Source organism: Cetorhinus maximus, chromosome 31 (genome assembly GCF_964194155.1).
Source record: "Cetorhinus maximus chromosome 31, sCetMax3.hap1.1, whole genome shotgun sequence".
NCBI lineage: Eukaryota > Metazoa > Chordata > Chondrichthyes > Lamniformes > Cetorhinidae > Cetorhinus > Cetorhinus maximus.
In genome coordinates, this window is record NC_135909.1 from 11,589,044 (window position 1) to 11,609,846 (window position 20,803).

Below are 20,803 nucleotides of genomic sequence, written 5' to 3' on the forward strand. Positions count from 1 at the left end.
ATCCTGCAGCAAATAGGCTTTCAGATGATCACCACTCTGTACATTCCTCTCAGCATCACCTTCTTAAGGGGAACAGCCCCAGCTTCTCCAATGTACCCATCAAACTGAGGTTTCTCAGTGAAATCATTTTCCCACCAATGTTTCCTGTACACTCCCTAATGTCGCCACATCTTTCTAAAGTGTGCTGATCATTGTTCGACACAAGGTTCTGCTCATGGCCCAACCATTATTTTATAAAACTGTAGCTGCACTGGAACAGTTTGGCGAGGAACAAGACTATTTCTGGAGCACAGGTTTTCAGTACTGCTGCAGGAATGGTGTCAGGGCCCAAAGCCTTTGCAGTTACCCGTACCTTCAGCCATTTCTTGATTTCACTTGGAGTGAATGGAGCTAGCTGAAGACTGACATCTGTGATGCCTTTCCCCAGCTTTGTGCAAAAGCGGAACTGAGGGAATCACATACGTGGCTCTATGAAACTCATCTCCTAAACAGTGAAAGGTGACAGTGTTTATCACAAGCGGGTTCCAATAATCCAGATACAGAATTGGTGCAAAAGTAGCCATGACCACGTGCGCTACACACTCAGTTTTCTGATCTGCTGTTAGATGTGCTCCCGCTGTGTTGCATACATAGTCCTGAGTTGAGAAGCTGTAGGCGCTATCTGGTTGAGGTAATTGAGATGATTAATAGGTTTTAATGCAGAGAAACGATTTCCTCTGGTGGGGGAGTGCAGAATAAATAGATATTACCTTAAACTTAGAGTGAAGCCATTAAATAGTGACCTCAGGGAGCAATTCACTCAAAGGATGAAGAAAGCTGTTTGTAGGACAATCCCTGTGTAGCGATTGGCCGAGTGATTATGGCAATGAACTGATGCTTCATTGGGCTTTGCGCCCCCTCTTTATCAAGAAAAACTGGAAACCTGGAGGAAACTGAAACGAGGTGATGGCTGTCCTTTGTCATTATACGATCATGTTCTCTAATATAAGCGGAGGATTGTAGGTGCCTGTAAAACTAACACCCTTAGGTCTCTGGTTCAATTTTGGCTCGAAGAAAGCACTTCTGTCAGCCGAAATAGCTCAGTTGGGGGAACGTTAGACTCAAGCTCTAAAGGTCCCTGGTTCAGTCCTCGGTTTCGGCAAGTCCGCTCCCTTGATCGTCTCCCGTGTCTGCATGTGTTGTTCACTAGTTGATGTTGCGAATAATTTTTGTGGAGACTCAGTCCCGCTTCTGAGGGTAGGGGAGAGTTGCCCTCCTCCAAAGCACGTGTGCAGCTCTGTACCCGCTGGTCCATGTTACTGGAATAGCGATCGGTTCACCTTATTTTTCTTTGAAAAACATGTGAACAAGCGCTGGTCAACTCAGCTCCTATTAAACTATGCTAACAACCATGTAACTCTCATATGTTCCCAGCTTCTGATTCCTCGGTCAGCCATTGAGAATAGAAATCCTGAAAAATCCGTCTGTTGATCCATTTCAGTGGTGCTTTTGGGGAACGGAATTGGAATCCAATTAACCTATTTGTTTATTATTTTTTCTGTGTGTCTGTACCTCTCTGTGATTAGATCGAGAAATGAGCTCGCCTCAGTCATCTGGCGGACGGATCTCATGAATATTACAAATATTTACCCTTTCCTTTTAAATTCAGATCAGAATTTCTCATTGAAACACAGGAAATGCTGCTTAACCTGCTCCAAGGTCACTTCTATGACTCACTGAAACAACATAATTTGACCTTTCAGTAAGCTCTTTGTGTGCAGCCGTTTCTGGGGGTCTTCCTCAGTCACGAATATTGGAATCGGATCTTAGTTTTCTACATGTTTAGTGGGAAGCCCAATATGTCATCTGCTTTACAGAAGGAATCGACAGAGACCTGGAGCTAAGTTTCTGAGTGAGCACACTGTTACGTGCGGGATGGGAGGAGTGCACCGTGGGTCTAGTGCCACTACTCCACAGGTCACAACATTGGATTGAATGTTCAATTCACTCATCAAAATGGCCAATTATTTACCTTCACCACTGTTACCGAAAAGAAAAGGGAATTTAAAGTGGATTATTTCGATAAACAACAAATACATTTGTTTATTATAAAAAAGCTCTTCCCGAATAGAAAAGTAAAGCTTATCAACATACAGTATGGAATATGAAATTATGTGAATTAATTTTTCAAGATACCATAAGTCTCACACACATACACACATGCGCTGTCCCTCTCTCACAAACACACACACAGACACACACACACACAGACACACACTCATAATAGAAAACCATGACATAAAAAAGAGAAATAGGGGAAATTAAAGCAAAACACAGCGGATGCTGGAAAATAAACAAAAAGAGGAAATGCTGGAAAAATTCAGCAGGTCTAACAGCATCTGTGGGGAGAAAAAAAACAGAGTCAACATTTCGAGTCCTTATGACCCTTCTTCAGAAAGGGGGGAATTTGGCCAATCTTTAAATGTCAATGTATCAAGGCAAAGGACAGGGTGTGGAGTCTTGAGATGGGGTCAGTGTTATACAATCGCTCCCCCAGCACTGATACGTGAAAACATCAATGATTCTGGCACTGCTTTTCAGGCGGTCTCATCGAATAAACAAGAGCACTGTATTCCAGCGTGTAGAGCATCTCAGGAGTAGTTAATTCTAACTTCTAGCTGTGGACTGACTCTGGAGTGCAAAAGGCTCCTCTCTTCCTGCTCAAGCAGTTGGTCCTTCTCTTCTCAAAGGAAAGAAAAAAGCCCACTTTTTAAAACACAGTCTTCGAGGCAAGTTTTCTTTCAGAGCCATAAAAACTATGTGACCCCGTTTGTACACAACCCAATTGGGTCAAAATATTCACAACCTGATTTCAACATGGAGTTGTAATCTTGTCTGAAAGAACATTCAGACTGGCAGAGCTGGTGGGGTGGCCGGGGGCAGTGGGGGGGGGGGGGGGGGGGGGGGGTGGGGGGGTGGCAGTTGTGGGGATGCAGTGAGGGGAGGGGCGCGTTGTGAGGGCAGATGTTGGTGGGTTGGGCAGGAGGGTTACTGCTTCATATTACTTGACCATATTTTAACTGCGTTATAGGAGTTGCAGAAAGTCAACTTTAATTCGACTCAGCAAAGATGCTCAGAGGGAATTAATGGTCAGGGAAGTTAGGCAGCGCTCACTTCAATTGCTGGTCATCACATGTCTAAGTGGCAGTTTCTCAGGGCAGTCAGAGTTGGGATGGGGTTACTTTTGACAAAGTGTTGAAGTGGCATTTTCCTGCGACAGAACTGATAGCCAAGAATGTGCGGGAAATTAACAGAAAGTCCAAACAAATCATCCACACAGTCAAGCTGGTGAAACGAAATGACTGGCGACCTGGCTCTCACCCTGATCACTCGGTTCTCCGACTCCTGCAATGTTCCGATGAAACTCAAGGTTCGCTCGAGGAACAGTGGCTCATCCTTCAATGAGGAACTTTACAGCCTTCCAGTGTGAACATTCAGCTCAACAATATCGCTCTGTAAAAACTGCCAACATTCTGATTCCCTTCTGTTCGCAGATGTGGGTTTTAGCCTCGGCAGTTGTTAATCACTCCGTGATTTACATCTCCGCCAGATGCATCTTTTTAAATCTTTACTGTTCCCCATATGGAGTCGAGTGCCCTCATTCTGTGCTGTTTCAACTCTAATCGGGGAAATTGGGGTTACAATAAACCGTTCAGCTCAGGAGGCCTCTCTGCCCATCGAGCCTGTGTCGGTCTTTGATAGCGCTGTCAATCTGGTCCCAGAATCCAGCTGCTCCCCATCACCCTGTAAATTGGAATCTTCAAGTCCAGATCCAATTGCCTTTTGAAAGTTCCTACAGAATCTCATCGCACCAGCCTTTCAGAGAGTGCATTCTAGATCTTAACAACCCTCTGTCCGAAGACATGTCTCCTCATTAACCCTCTGCTTCTTTGGCCAATTATTTTCAATCAACGATTCTGGCAATCGAGCCACTTGCTCAAGGGACGGTTTCGCTGTTTGTTAATTCATAGCCCCTCATTATTGTACATACTTCTATTAGGTTTGTTCTTGAAGGTGTTTCCATGTATTGTATTCTATGTCTCTACTTATGAAGTTAAACATCCAACACACTTTCTTATCCATCTAATGGACTTACACGACCATCCTCAACATCTCCGTGTGTTTCTCCAAAAGTTCACTTCACAATTATCAAAATTTTTTAAAAATTCAAACTGTTTGCCTGTGCCATCATGTTTATGTCCTGCTGAAGGCTGCATTACACTGCTCTCTATTTAATACGTCGCCAAGTTTTTCATCATTGCAAATTTGCCAGCTGTGTCCCCTATATCCAAGGCCAGGTCATGTATATAACAAGAAAAGTAATAGTTCGGATGCCGAACCTTGGGGAATTCCACTGTTTTCCAATTTCACCTCCGGAAAGCTCAGCATTTTTGACTGCTCCCACTGCCGCCATCTACCCCTCCACCTCCCCCACCCCCTAGTCACCCACCTACCATCCCACACCCGACCGCCACTCAATTCCTGGATTCCCAAACATCGGAAATAGTTCCTCTCTCTAACACGATCATTTTAACATCTCTGAACCTTCGATCGAATTGCTCGTTAAATGGGGAAGAAGGACTTCATTTCGAAGTGGTTTATATGAAGGGGCTGTTCTGTGTTTTAATTTCTGCAATTCAGCAGCGATTGAGGGGAGGTCAGGAGGCAAAGAGTTAGAGAGGACAAAAACATTGCAGGAACATTTTGAGGAGAGGTGCGGGCAATAGGAACTGAGTTCATGATCCAAAACCAAGCTCAGATCCCGAGACCAACCATCTGGGAATCAGCGGATCATTCAAAATATTGTCCGGATAAAGCATTCTTTTAAGAACAGGATTTATTGAACTTAGTGGAATTGATACATTTTTGCAGAACAAATAAGTTACTTTGTGATAAAGAAAGTGGTACAATTAGATTGCAAACAAGAAATTGAGTGACCTGTGAGTTCAAACACAGAGAGAGTGAAATGCAGAGTGAAGACTTGAAAACATGGATTTGTTGAGAGTGGGGATTAGGTGCATCCTATGCTCTGTAAAAATTCCAAAGCAGGCTGATGATAAATGCCAGATTCATAAAACATTAGAGAAACAAGTACAATAAATGAAGTACAGCACAGAACTGATAAAAAGAAAATTAGATCAGCAGAGAGTGAGTGCATGAGGAAGGATTGGAAGGTAACACAAGAGAAAACAACGCAGACCTTTAACAAAAAACGGAGAGTCACTGAAAGGGTCGGCTGGTTAGGAGATCCTGTGGACACATAGGGCTGAGGTACTAAATGAGAACATTACATCTGTCAGCACAAAACAAGAGGATTCTGCTAATGTCACAGTAACGGAGGAGCTGGTGGAGAAACTGGATAGGATGAAAATAGATAAAGAGGCAATTAAAAGGTTGGCAGCACTCACAGCAGAAAAGTCACCCGATCCAGATGCCATACATCCTGGATTACTGAGGGAAAAGTGGAAATAGTGGAGACTTAAGCCACAATCTTTTCATCTTTCCTTGGATATGGGAGTGAAGCCGGAGAACTGAAGGTTGTTAATGTTACATCTGTGTTTAAAACAGAGAGAAATAAACCCAGAAAACACCAGTTAGTCTAATGCTGGTGATGGGGAAATGTTTAGAGACAATAATCCAGTATAAAATTCATTGTCACTTCGTAGAACATGGGTTGATAAATGTCAAGCAGTACAGATTGGTGAACAGAAAATCATGACTGAAATACTTAATGGTGTTTGATGAAGTTTCAGAGAACATTGACCAGGGGAGTGAGTTTGATGATGTGAGCCTGGACTTCCAAAGTGGGATTAAATGGGCAGTGGCAGCATGGATATAAAATTGAATAAGGGGCAGAAAGGATAATGTAGAGGTGAGCGGTTGTTTTCAGAGTGGAGGGATTTAGGCAGAACCAATGCTCTCTCACGTCAGGCGGCTGTTCTATTCCCATTCCCAGAGCTCTTTTAAATTTGAATAAATTCCAGCCTATATCCAAGTTTGCTGATGACGCTAGGTTCGGTGACATGGTTAGTAGTGTAGGTGGGAGCAGCAAGTTTCAAAGGATCATTGACAGATTCAGTGTGAACAAAACTGTGGCTGATGCTGTTCAATATGGGGAAGTGTGAGGTCACCCATCTTGGAGTAAAGAAAGATCAAAGAATTTCCTAAACAGTCAGAAACTTGGGACTGTGGAGGAGCTGAGGGTGAGTGAGAGTGAGAGCTGAGTGAGACTGGAGGGTGGATAAAGAGCAGCGGCAGAGCAGCCCGAGAGCAGCAGTGAGAGAGAAGGAGAGAAGAGTGAGAGCGGTGGGGGGGGATAAAGAGCTGTGAGGGAGGGGTTGGAGCAAACCGGCCATGTTTATAATAAATAGTCAAAGCATGATATCAGGGGAAAGAAGGGAGCTGGTTGGTTTCTGCAGATTTCTCTAAATTAGGCTTTGATTTAAACTAGGAGCTGGAAAATTAAACATTTCAATCAGGGTAAGTGTGACAGTCAGTGTAAGTGTAATAAGAGTATTAGTGCAGAGCAGGTCTAGAGATATTAAATACATTTTAGAGTTTAAACAAGGTACCCATTCGATTCTATAAGAAGGAATAGAGGTTTGTTTTCGATCACGGATGGGCAGCTGAGACCTGTTGCTTGCAGTTCCTGACCCATTTGGGAACCTCAGGCCTTGGGGGCCACATGTGTAGGAAGTCCCTGCAGCTGCTCGAGTTCGAGCTCAGGATTTCCGAAGTTGAGGGGCAGCTGGAGTCACTGAGGAGCATCGGGGAGGATGAGAGTTTCCTGGATCGTACGCTCCAGGTGGTAAACACCCCAAAGGGAGTGTGTTCAGGGTAGTAGATGGGCGGCCATCGCAAGAGTAGGAAGAGGCAGGAAATGCAGGAGACTTTGGGGTCTGTGCCACTCATTGACTCAGAGACGTTTACAGCACAGAAGGACGCCAGTCGGCCTATCGTGTAAGCGCGGGTAAACAAAGATCCGACGACACTAATTTCATTTTCCAGCACTTGGCCCATATCCCTAGAGGCTACGACAACGCAAATGAATATCTAAATACTTCTTAAATTTATGAGAGTTTCTGACTCAACCACCTTTCAGGCAGTGAGTTCCAGACTCCCATCACCCTCTGGGTGAAAAATATTCTCAACTCCCCTCTTAGCCTTCTACCTCTTACCTTAAATCTATGCCACCTGGTTATTGACCCCTCTACTAATGGAAAAAGGGCCTTCCTACCGACCCTATCTATGCCCCTCATAATCTTATTTACCTCTATCAGGTCCCCTCTCAGCTTTTGCTGCTCGAAGGAAAACAACCTCAGCCGATCCAATCTTTCCTCATAGATCAGACCCTCCAGCCCAGGCAGCATCCTGGTAAATCTCCTCTGACCCTCTCCAGTGCAATGACATCCTTCCTATAATGTGGTGACCAGAACTGCATGCAGTTGAGGCCGAAACAGTGTTTTATACAGTTCCAGCATAACCTCTTGTATTCTATGCCTCAGCTAATAATGGCATGTAGGCAGTGGCGCAGTGGTAATGCTTTAGGGACCCGGGTTCGAATCCCATCATGGCAAGTCTAATGATGACCTTGAAACCATTGTCGATCGTCGTAAAAACCCATCTGGTTCACTAATGCCCTTTAGGGAAGGAAACCTGCCATCCTTACCTGGTCCAGACCCACAGCAATGTGGGTGACTCTGAAATGCCCTGTAAACAAGAGCAATTAGGAATGGGTAATAAATACCCTGCACTGTGACCTTCAGGGATCTGTGGATTTGCACACTAAGGTTCCTCTCATCTTCAGTACTTTCCAAGGTCCAACAGTTCAGTGTCATCCCTTGCCTTGTTAGCCCTCCCCAAGTGCATTACCTCACACTTTTTCAGGTTGAATTCCATTTGGCACTGCTCTGTCCACCCGACCAGTCCATTGATATCCTCCTGCAGATTATGGCTATCCTCCTCACTATTTACCACTAGGCCAATTTTCGTGTCATCAGCTAACTTCTTGATTGTACCCACTACATTTAAGTTCAAATCATTTAAGTACACCACAAACAGAAAGGGCCCCAGCACTGAGCCCTGCGGAACCCCACTGGAAACAAACTTCCAGTCACAGAAACATCCCTCTACCATCACCCTCTGCTGCCTGCCTCTCAGCCAATTTTGGATCCAATGTGCCACTCTGCCATGGATCCCATGGGCACTTATCCTCTTGGCCATTCTGCCACGAGGGACCTTAAAAAAAAGCCTAGCTAAAGTCCATGTAGACCACATCAAATGCATAATCCTCATCAACACTCCTGGTTACCTCCTCAAAAAATTCAATCAAACACGACCTTCCCTTAACAAATCCATGCTGACTATCCCTGATTAATCCGAGTCTCTCTAAGTGCAGATATATTCTGTCCCTCAGAGTTCTTTCTCAGGACTTCCCCACCACCGAGGTTAGACTGACAGGCCTGTAATTTCCTGATCTATCCCTTCCTCCCTTTTTAAATAATGGGACAACGTTACCAATCCCCCAGTCCTCTGGCACCTCCCCTGTGGCCAGGGCAGATTTGAAAATAACTGACAAGGCCCCTGACATCGCTTCCCTCACCTCCTTCCACAGCCTGGTATACATTTCATGTGGGCATGCTGAGTATCCATTTTTAAGGCCATTAAACTCTCGAGTACCTCCTCTCTCTCTGTGCGCTAATTTCCTCCAATATTTCACAGTCCTTCACCCTGATGTCTTTATCTGCGTTGTCCTTTTCCATTGTGAAGATCGATGCAAAGTACTCTTTGAGGACTGTACCCACGTCTTCTGGGTCCACACACAGGTCACCTCTATGGTCCCTAATTGGGCCTATTCTTTCCCTACTTATTCTCTTACTGTTTATGTTTTTAAAAAAACCCTTTGGGTTTTCCTTCATTCTACCCACCAATTTTTCTCATGCACTTTCTTAGCTTTCCTAATTTCCTTATTAAGTTCCCCATGAACTTTTTATACTCCTCTAGGACTCAGCCGTATTGAGCCCTCGGTATCTGTCATAACCTTCTCTTTTTCCCTTAATCCTAACAGTTATGTCCCTTAACATCCAGGGTCCTCTGGACTTGGTCCCCCTCTTTGTCTTTACAGGAACATACTTGCCCTGTACTCTCGCTATTTCCTCCTTGAATGCCTCCCACTGCTCTGACACAGTTTTATCTGCAAGTAGCTGCTCCCAGTCCACTTGGGCCAAATCGTATCTCATCTTCGCAAAATTAGCCCTTCCCCAGTTTACAACTTTTATTCTCGGCCCAACCTTATCCTTTTCCATAACTATCCTGAATCTAACTGAGTTATGGTCACTATCTCCAAAATGTTCCCCTACTGATGTGCCTTCCACCAGCCCTGGCGCATTCCAACTATTAGGTCCAGAACTGCCTGCTCCCTTGTTGGGCTTTCTATGCAATGGCTAAAAATGCTCTCCTGGATGCAACATAAGAATTTTGCTCCCTCCCTACCTTGCATATTGAAAATATCCCAGTTATATTTGGGTAGTTAAAATCCCCGACTATTGCTGCCTTATTATTCTTACACATCTCTGAAATTTGATTACATATTTAATCCTCTAACTCTCCCTATCTCACCCAACAGCTTGTTTGCCCTTTCTGTGTTTTTTACTTCTACCCATATGGCTTCATTTGATCCCTCCTCACTGCTATAATTGATTCCTTGATCAATATTGCTACCCCCTTCCTCTTCTATTCACCCGCACCCCGCTATCATGTCTGATTACCCTATAACCAGGAATGTTGAGCTGCCAATCCTGCACATCTTTTAGCTCAGTCTCGGTCATAGCTATATCATACTCTCACATGCCAATTTGTGCCCTCAGCTCGTCTGTCTTATTCCTCAGGTTCCATGCATGAAAACGCATTCCACTTAGCCTTGCTAAACTCACATCTTTCTTAACCAGCCTATGTTTCCTCTGCCTTCCAGACTCATTTACTAGTGTTTTAACTTCTAATTCCATTTCAGCTTCTCTCCCCTCTGAACCACTTTTCAGGATCCCACCCCCTGACAATTTAGTTTAATCCACCCCAACAGCATTAGCAAACCTCCCCGTGAGGATGCTGCTCCTGCTCCTGTTCAGATGGAACCTGTCCAACTTGTACAGGTCCCAACTACCCCAGAAACAGTCCCAATGCCCCAGGAATCTAAAGCCCTCCCACCTGCACCATCTCTCCAGCCACACATTCATCTGCTCTATCCTTCTGCTCCTATACTCACTCCTGTGTGGCACTGGGAGTAATCTGCAGATTACCACCTTTGAAGTCTTGCTTTTCAATTTCCTACCTAATTCCCTAAAGTCTGCTTGAAGGCCCTCATTTCTCTTTCTTCCTATGTTATTGGTCCCAACATGGACCACGACCTCTGGCTGTTAACCCTCCCCCTTCAGAATGCCCTGCAGCTGTTCCGTGACATCCTTAACCCTGTTACCTGGGATGCAACATACCAACCAGGAGTTACGCCTATTGCCACAGAAGCGCCTGTTTACTCCCCTCACTAATGACTCCCTTCCCACTATTGCCTCTGTCCTCCCCCACTGAGCAGCTGGATCACCCACAGTTCCATGGCCTTGGCCCTGGTTGGCCTCCTCAGAGGAACCGTCACTCTCACCGTTTTCCATGACCGAAAAACAGTTTGCAAGTGTGGTGCACTCGGGGATTCCCTCACTACCTGCCTGGTCCCCTTCTTCCGTCTGGTGGTCACCCATTCCCTCTCTGCCTGCACCTCCTTCAGCTGCAGGGTGACCACGTCCTGAAACGTGCTTTTCACGAGCCTCTGAGCCTCATGGATGCACCGTAATGCCCCCATCTGCCGCTCAAGCTGCAAAACCAGGAGCTCGAGTTCCTCCAGTCGGAGGCACCTCCTGCACACATGGTCATCCAGACCGCCGGGAGAGTCTAGGATTTCCCACATAGCACAGGATGTGCAAATCACAGCACTGAGCTCCCCAGGCATAACTTAACTAAATAGAATATGGACTCTTGCTTTTATTTTACCCTTAATCCCACTTGAGTCTTGCTGCTTTCACCCTCTCTCTCCCGAAGTCTTGCTTGTTTAACCTCTCCCTCCGGAAGGGTCTGTGTTTTAACCTCTCTGTCCCAAAGTTTGCCATTTTAACCTCTCTGTCCCGAATCCTCACTGTTTTAACCTCTGTCCCGAATCCTCACTGTTTTAACCTCTGTCCCGAATCCTCACTGTTTTAACCTCTCCCTCCCAAAGTCTGTCTGTGTTAAGCTCTTTCTCCCGAAGTCTCGCTGTTTTAACCTCACTCTCCCGTAGTCACTGTTCTCACTGTCAAACCTGTATTCAGCATTGGAGACTGCTGGGAATGGTGACACCCTGAAGGAGTGCAGTCCAGACCATGGCATCAATGGGCAAGAAACTGCACAGGAGGGAACAGCAAAGAGTAGAAATGCAGTCATTATTGGAGATTTCATAGTCAGGGGGACAGACAGACATTTCTGTAACCATCATTGTGAGTCCCGCATGATGTGTTCGCTCCTTGGTGCCAGAGTAAAGGACATCACGGGGAGGGTGCAGATTATTCTGCAGGGGGAAGGGAGTGAGCCAGATGTTGTTGTACACGTCAGTGTCAATAATACAGGGGGGTCAGGTATTGAGGTCCCTCAGTCAGAATTTCAGCAGCTGGGGAGGGAGTTAAAATGTAGCACTAGAAGGGGGTAATCTCAGGATTACTGCCAGTGCCACGTGATAACGAGAGTAGAAATAAATAGGCAGCATCAATACATGGCTTCAGGCCAGTGCAGGAGGTGGTGGGGGGAGCTTCAGATTCTTGGGACATTGGGACCAGATCTGGGACAGGAAACACCTATTCCAAAGGAACAGGTTGCACCATGACAAGGCTGGGACCAATGCCCTCATGAGGAGGGTCACTTGTGAGGTTGGGGAGGGTTTGAACTGAACTGGCAGGGGGTGGGCACCACTATAAAGAAGTAGAAAAGAGCAATAACTAGAGAAGGAAGTAGAACCATATAAGATAGGAGTAGATGAAGAAGGAATCTAAGAGGAATACAAGGACAGGTTTACAATGTATATGCGTGATCGCACAAAGTCTGGTGAATAAAGCTGGTGAGCTAGAAGCACAAAGAGCCATGTGGGAAAATGATGTGGGGGCAATGATGAAAACGTGGTTTAAAAATGGTGAGGATCAGGTTCATATTCAAGGCTACAAAGTGCTCAGAAAAGAGAGAGAAGGAAAAAAATGGAGGTGTGGTGAGATAGAGAAGCAAATACGCAGGGAAATCACAGAGATGTATAAGAACTATAGAGCGGTGATATCTGGGGATTTCTGAAATGTGTTTAGGAGAACTTCCTCGACCAGAATGTTCTCAGTCCAGTTAGGAAGGAGGCATTGCTGGATCTGGTGCTGGGGAATGAGGTGGGCCAAGGTTGGCCACGTGAACCAAGTGTCTGTGGGTGGACCCTTGGGTAAGAGTGATTGGAAGGGAGCGAACTTCAATGGGAGGAGAGGGGATTTAGCCAGGGTGAAATGGAACTAGAGACTGACAGGAAAAACTGTAACAGAACAATGGGTGATCTTTCAGGAGGAGATGTTTCAGGTACAGACTAGGTACTTTCCAATAGGGGGAAAGGGAGGGGAACCAAAGCCAGGGCTCCTTGGATAATGAGGAAGATAGAAAATATGATGAAATAATGAAGAGGCCGTATGATGCATGTCAGATGAATTCTTCAAGTGTGAACCAGGTCACTGCTATTGAATGAGAGTGTGGAATTAACTCTCTCTCTGACCATCTCTGTTACTGTATGTGAATGTGGAATTAATTAATCCCCAATATCAGTCAATCTGCACAATTAACTCTCTATCTGTCAGTCTCTGTTGCTATGTTTCAGGGCAGAATTATGATAACTTTCTACCTATCATTAAACATTAGTCTGTAAGAGTGTGGAATTAATTCAGTATCTGTCAGCCTCTATTGCTGTATGCCAATGTGGAAGTAACTCTCCCTCATCTCCATTACTGTGTGTGAGTGCACAATTAACTCTCATCTGTCAGTATTTGTTCCTGAGTTTCAGTGTGGAATTACCTCTCTGTCCATCTTCGTTAGTGTGAGAGGGCAGAATTAATTCTGTATCTGGTATTCTACATTACTGTATGTAAGTGGGGCATTAATTCTCTGTTCATCTCTGTTATTGCATGTGAGAGTGGAATTAACTGTCAGCAGTTAACTGTATTAACAGAATTAACTGTATGTGAGTGCAGCATTTCTTTCATTCGTTGAGAGTAATTGAATATAGAATTAACTCTCTCTTTGACAGTCTCTGTTACTTTATGTGAGTGTGAATTAATTCTCTATCCTTTAGTCTCCAATACTTTTAATGTGGCATTAACACACTGTGAATCTCTGTTACTGGCTGAGTGTGGAATTTGCTCTCTGTCAATCTATAATAATGTGAGTGTCATTAACTCTCCGTCCGTCAATCTCTGTTATCCTATGGAAGTGGGTACACTTTCAAGTTAGCAAACTGTAACCAGTAGAGTGTCACAGGAATCAGTGCTGGGTTCTCAGCTATTTACAATTTATATTAATCACTCAGATGAATGGAGAGAGCATCACCACATTTTCAGACAATACAGAGATTGGTGGGAAAGCAGGTTGTGAGGGGTACAGAAAGTGTCTGCAAGAGGATATAGAAAGGTTAAATCAGTGGGCAAACATTTGGCAGATGGAATACAATGTGGGAAAATTTGATGGGAAGAATAGAAAAACAAAACATTATTCAAATGATATATATATTAATGGCCTAGACTGTGGTGTGCAGGGAGATAAGAAATCTCAAAATTTGCAGATGATCGGAAGATTGGAAACATTGTAAACTGTGAATGGGATAGTCTTGAACTTCAAAAGGACATAGACATGTTGCTGGATTGGGCAGGCAAGTGGCAGCTGAAGTTCAATGCAGAGAAGTGTCAGGTGATTAATTTCAGTAGGAAAAATATAGTGAGTCTGTATCAAATAAAGGCAGAGCCTCTAAAGGAGGTGCAGGAACAGAGGGACCGAATTGTATATGTACATAGGTCATTGAAGATGGTGGAGCATGTTGAGGGAGCAGGTAATAAAGCATATAGAATGTTAGGCTTTATTAACAGGGGCACTGAGTACAAGATTCCATCACTGTGAAGAATAAGGAGGTCATGTTGAACTTGTATAGGTCGCTTTTTAGGCTTCATTTGGAGTACTGGGTCCAGTTCTGGGTGGCATACTTAAAGAAGGATGTGAAGGCATTGGAGAGACTACAGAGGAGATTCACGAGAATGATTCCAAGATAAAGAACTGTAGCTACGAGGATAGATTGGAGAGGTCGGGACTGTTTTCCCTGGAGAAAAGAAGGCTGAAAGGAGACTTAATAGATGTATTCAAGATCTTGAGGGGTATGGACAGAGTAAATAATGAGAAATTGTTCTCACTCAATAAAACATTAAGAACCAGAAGGCACAGACTCAAAATAATTGGCAAAAGGAGTAAATGTGATGTGAGATAGACTCATGACGTTTAACTTAAAATGTAAACTTTTTTCACCTAGAGGGTGGCTGGAGTCTGGAACAAACTTCCTCAAAGGGTGGTGGAGGCAGGTTTATTTGAGATATTCAAAAGGGAATTGGACTGCTACCTGAAAGGAAAGAATGTGCAAGGTTACGGGGACAAGGGAGGAGAATGGGATGAGGCAGAATGCTCTTTCAGAGAGCCAGTGCAGACTCGATAGGCTGAATGGCCTCCTTCGATACTGTGGAGAGAGACTGCAGAATGTTGCAGTACAGAGGGATCAAGATCTCCTTGTACATGAATCACAAGAAGTTAATGTGCAGCTGCAGCGAGTAATTAGGAAGGGAAATGGAATGTTGGCCTTTATTCCCGGGGCGGGGGGGGGGGGGGGGGGGGGGGGGGGGGTGGAGTATCAAAGTGGGGAAGTCTTGCTACAGCTACACAGCATTGGTGAGACTACACCGAGAGTACTGTGTTATGTCGTAGTCTCTTTATTTAAAGGGGGATATAATTGCATAGGGGGCAGAGAAGTTTGACTAAACTGATTCCAGAGATGAAGGAATTGTCTTATGAGGAATGTTTAAGCAGGTTGGGCTGAACCACATAGGAGTTTCGAAGAATGAGAGGTGATCTCATTCAAACAAATAAGATTCTGAGGGGGTTTGACAGGGTAGATGTTGAGAGGAGTGTTTCCATTTGTGGAGAAACTAGAACCAGGGGCCACAGTTTAAAAATAAACATCTCCCTTTTAAGACAAAGATGAGAAGGAATTTCTTCTCTCAGAACGTCCTTAATCTTTGTAATTCTCCACCTCAGAGAGCAGTGGAGGCTGGGTCATTACATATATTCATGCCGAGTTAGACAGAATTTTTCATCTACAGGAGAGTCAAGGGTTATAGGGCAGGTGGGAAAATGGGTTTGAGGCCACAATCAGATCAGCTATGGTCTTCTGGAATGGTAAAGCTGGCCTGATGGGCTGAATGGCCTCCTGTTTCTCTTTCTTATATTTTTAATTTGTCAGTGTGGAATTAACCCTCTGTCTGTCAGTCTCTTTGGCTGTATTTCAGTGTGGAATTAATTCAGTCTGATCTGCGTGTGAGTGTGGAATTGATTCTCTGTCCATCACTCACTGAATGTGAATGTGTAATTTAAATCTCTGTCAGTCTCTTTTACGGTTATGAGAGTGGAACTAACTCTCGAACTGCCTATGAAACTGTATATGAGTGTGGAATTCAATCTTTGTCAGTCTATAGCTGTCTGAGAATATGGAATTAACACGTCAGTCTCTGTTACTGTATGTGAATGTGGAATTACCTCTCTATCGGTCAGTCTCAGTTACTGTGAGTGTGGAATTCTCTTTTCCAGTCTTTGTTATGACATCTGGGAGTCCAGTTAAGAACCTGCCAATTTCCATTAATATTTCAGTGAGGGATTAACTTACAACAACAGAGACTGAGAGAAATTAGTCATATTAGTCTGTCTGTGTTAAAGTGTATGATTGAGGAATAAACAAACAATCTGTTAGCCTCTGTTACTGAGTGTGTGGAATTAACTCTCTATCAGTCAGTCTCTGTTATTGTGAGTGTGAATTCACAGAATCGTTACGCTATAGAAGAGGCCATTTGACCCATCGTGCCTGCACCGGCTCTCTGAGCATTTTAACTTAGTGCCAATCTCCTGCCTTTGCGCCATAACCCTGCCCATTGTTTCTATTCAAATAATCATTCAATGCCCTCTTGAATGACTCAGTTGAACCTGCCTCCACCACAATTCCAGGCAGTGCATTCCAAAACCTAATGGCTCGCTGCTTCTTTTGTAAAACACTTTAAAACCATGCCCTCTGGTTCTCGATCCGTTTACAAGCGAGAACAGTATCTCTATATCTACTCTGTCCACAAACCTCATGACTTTGAAAGCTTTTATCAAGTCTCCTCTTAGCCTTCTCCTCTCCAAGGAATGCAGTCCAAACTTCTCCAATCTTTCCTCATAACTGACGTGTCTCATCCCTGGAACCATTCTCATAAACCTCTTCTGCACTCTCTCCAATGCATTCAGATCCTTCCTATATTGTTAACCTTAACTTTCAATCTCTGTCATGTGTGCAAGTGCGGATTTAGCTTTTTACACAATCATGTCAGTTACTGTACATGAGTGTGAAATTCACTCTTTGGATGATAATCTGTTATTGTAGGTGAATATAGAATTAACTCTGTCAGTTTCTGTCACTGTATCAGAATGTGGAATTGATTCTGTATCTGTCAGTCTCGGTTACTGTATCAGGCCATAGAAATAACTCCTTTTCAGACTCTGCTACTTCAAAAAAGTAAATTCCACACTCATCATCTGTCAATCTATGTTACTGTATATAAGTACGATATTAACTCTGAGTCTCTGTCATGTGAGTGAAGAATTGAATCTCTATCATTTTGTCTCTGGTACTGTCTGTGGGTGTGGAATTCGTACCTTACATGTCAACCTCTGTTGCTGTACGTGAATGCGGAATTAATTCTGTACCTGTCAGCCTCAATTATGCTGTGAGTGTGGTATTCACTCTCTGCCAGTCTCAGTTACTGTGAGTGAGTGTGAAATTAATTTCTAACAGTCTTGGGTGCTGTGTGTGATTGTGGAATTGCCTTCCTGTCAATGTCTGTTACCGGATCTGAGTGTGAAATTAACTCTCTGTTAGAGTCTATCACTGTAAGTGAGTTTGATATGCATTACTGTATGTATGTGGAATTAATTTTCTGTCATTCTTTGTTGTTACGAGTGTGGCAAAGCAGACAGGGAGACTTCTATTCCCATTGATGGAAATGTAGAGGACCAATGGACGCAGATTTAAGCTAATTGGCAAAATAAGCAATGGCAGCATGAGGAAAAATCTTGTCATGCAGTATGTGGATCAGAGAAGTGCCTGAGAAAGTAGTAGAGGCCGGTTCAATCAAGGAATTCAACAGAGAATTGGATTATTATCCAAAAAGGAAAAATGTGCAGGGCTATGTAGAAAAGGCAGTGAAGTGGCATGAGGTGATTTGCTCCTTCAGAAGGCCAGCATAGACATAATGGGCAGAATGGCCTCCTTCTGTGCTGTAATCATTCTATGATAAGATGAATTAACTCTCCGTCAATATCTCTTACAATATGAGTGTGGGTGGAATTAACACTGTCGGTGACTCTCTGCTATTACATGTGAATGTGAAATCAACTCCCTGTCCGTCTCTGTTACTGTACAGGAAACAGTTAATGACCTTATGTCAGAAATGCTTGGGCCCTACTGTTCTCAAAAGTGCTCGCGGTTAAACCCATCACCTTCTCTCTCTACTCTCCAGTTCTAAATCAGCCAACAAGAACATACCTTCAAAGTAAGCGAGGAACGGCTTCCACGTGCAACATCCATTCTGATTCAAAAGCATTCTTCATTTGTCAGTTTGTGTTTCTGACCTTGGTTTTGTGAGCAACACCTGCAATAATTCACTGAAAACATCATGTGGATAGTGGCAACCTGAAATAAAGAGAGAAAATGCTAGAAATACACAGCACATCAGACAGCATCTGTGGAGAAAGAAAAGGAGTTCATATTTCGGGTCACTGACAATCAACCTGCAATAAAACACTTACTAACATCTGCCCATGGTGACTGTAGTTCCCACAATTCCCTGCATCCCAGAAACGGCTCTATCAAATGCACTGACTTCCCCGGCATTGAGAGTGCGCATGCTCCCCAGGGCCGGCCCCGGGTCATTCTGAGGTCGAACTTATCGCCCCATTTCACCAATATGCTTCTGTCCTTTTGAAGTTTAACACTATCCTCCTCACAGTTCACAATACCTCCAAGTTTCATGTCATCCGCAAATTTTGAAATGGTGCCCCATACACCAAGGAGTAGGTCAACAATATATATCAGGAAGAGCAGGGGACCCAGCGGCTCTAATTCGGGCTCTGAGAGCCGCTGAGACTCGGTGTTGGTGACGCTCCGCTCAACCACGCTCGAGCTGAACGGCTCATGCTCGGCGTAGACAGGATTTCCGGTGACAGACATGTTTGCGCCTGCGCACTGCGGTCCTTCTGGGAGAGATAGGCCGTTTAATATCTCCCAGAGCATTCTGGGAAGCGTTATCGGCCATTTCATTATAAACTCTAACGCGGGAGGAAGCTTTTGTGTTAATAGTTTCTGTGCAAGCTCTTTTAAAGAAAATCAGCCCCACTCCCATTCTCCTTTACAATAGCCTTAAAACATTGTCCCTCCTGTGTTTACTCTTGAAAGTTTATTTTTAATCGGCATGCACCACCATTTTCGGCAGAGCATTCAAGACCACAACAACTCGCTGCCTGACAAAGAAATGACAAGGGATGATCCATTCAATGTGGAAGATGTTGGGGAGGAGGGTGAGGACAAAGGAAGCCTAAAAGCGTTCTGGGAGAGAGCAAATTGGTGAGAGCAGAGCTCGCGAAATGGAACAGAAATGCTTGAGGGCCCTGTCAATCACAGATAGGAGAGATAACCAGTTGAGAAAAAAGGAAGGTAAATTAGCAGTGTTGGTATGGAATATTACCTGTCCTTACCAAAACACTCATTCCAGCTGAAACAGTGATTTATGTGTACTTTCTTCAATTTGGCACCCCGTATTCACTGTTCACAATGGTGGTCTGATCGATGTTAGACAGTTTCAGTGATTGCTTTGATGAACATCTGCTCGGTCAGCAAATACGACACTGAGTTTACGATCTCCTGTGATTTTAATTTTACATCTTGTTCTTACACTGACGTTTCTGTCCTTGGTATCCTGCAGTGTTCTAATGAATCTCAGTGTAAACTTGAGGAACCATGTCTCATCTTTAAATTGAGCACGTTAAAACCTTCCAGTCTCAACATTGAGTCCAACAAGTTGAGAATGTAAACTCAATCCCCATTATGTATCTTTTCCATTGGATATTCACATTTTTATCTTGTTTATGCTTTTGGATGGCAGCTGTTCATCATCCCATCATTCACACCTCCTTTAGACACATCTTTGGTTTTGTTACTTGAACATGTACCTTAACCTTGCACCATCAACTCTTTTGTCTTTTAACCTCTCCTGCCATCTACCCAGATTTGGAAACCACAAGAGAAAAAAATTATATTAGATTTATTAATAACTAACGAGAGAGAGTTAATATTCTGAAAGTAAATGAGCATCTGGCAACGAGTGACCACAATATGTTAGAGGCAGGGAATGGTCACAGAAATGTAACAATTTTCACCTTAAGTAAGGTCGGTAAGGGCAGAATGAGCAGGAAGTTGAACAGATTAAAATGTGAACAGCTACTAAACGGCTAAAGGAAACAATCAGAGGCACTCAAAGGTGATTTCAGTATAATAGGTGTCTGACGCAAGGCCCAAGGAAGGAAACTTCATGGTGAATTTGGAACTGAATTCCACGTTTTAAACCAGTAATTAAGCAGGAACTGTGATATCTGCCCTAATATTGATTAACTGCCTTTGACATGATGCTGTCTTCACTATGATGATTCTCTCGTCCTCGATGGTACATGTCGCAGTGAAGGAAGCTGTTGTCCAAATTAAAATGATGAATTACTGCAGGGTGTCATTTAGATCGGACATACTGCACCTAATAAATATCAACTTCACGATATTTTTCCATCTTAGAAATTTCTTATTCAGGTAATGATGGAGTGATAGTGAACGAGAGAAGAATATTCAGACTGTGCCAGCTCGTTGCGAGAAATGGGCTGGTCTCGGCTGGTGTGTGTTTGCAGCAATTGCAGCTCGTGTCCTCGTGTAAATAAAAACAATTTGGGATATTTGTTGCAAACTGAAGTGTTTACAGGAAGCGAGATTCCAATGTTAAGACCTGCAAACTGTAAAGAAAAATTAGATAAATTTGTGGGAGTATAAATAGCAGAGGATGGTTTCGATCCATCGACCTCTGGGTTATGGGCCCAGCACGCTTCCGCTGTGCCACTCTGCTACACATTGTCAGCTGTGGATGAATGTTACTTTGTGTATTAGGGAGATAAATAGTCACTTGCTTTGTGCTTTTGAGCGATGTGTTGGGAGGATCACCTTGGCTGCACAATTCCACTTTGCAACACCAGAAAAAGACAAAAAAAACACAGAAAAAAAGGCAGCAAGAGGCTGCCAGGATACACAAGATGACAGAGAACGATGCCGAGCAAATTAGCAAGACACTGAGGTGGA

General features: G+C 43.9%; 1 long non-coding RNA gene and 1 other non-coding gene across 2 annotated transcripts in view; one reads left to right on the forward strand and one right to left on the reverse strand.

Annotated features, from left to right (window-relative positions):
* Positions 1 to 20,803, forward strand: part of LOC144670421 (uncharacterized) — a 918,626-nt gene that overhangs the window by 487,475 nt on the left and 410,348 nt on the right. The gene's annotated exons all lie outside the window — the stretch shown is intronic.
* On the reverse strand, positions 20,502 to 20,573 carry trnam-cau (transfer RNA methionine (anticodon CAU)). Its single transcript has one exon. It is a non-coding gene; the product is annotated as a tRNA-Met (tRNA).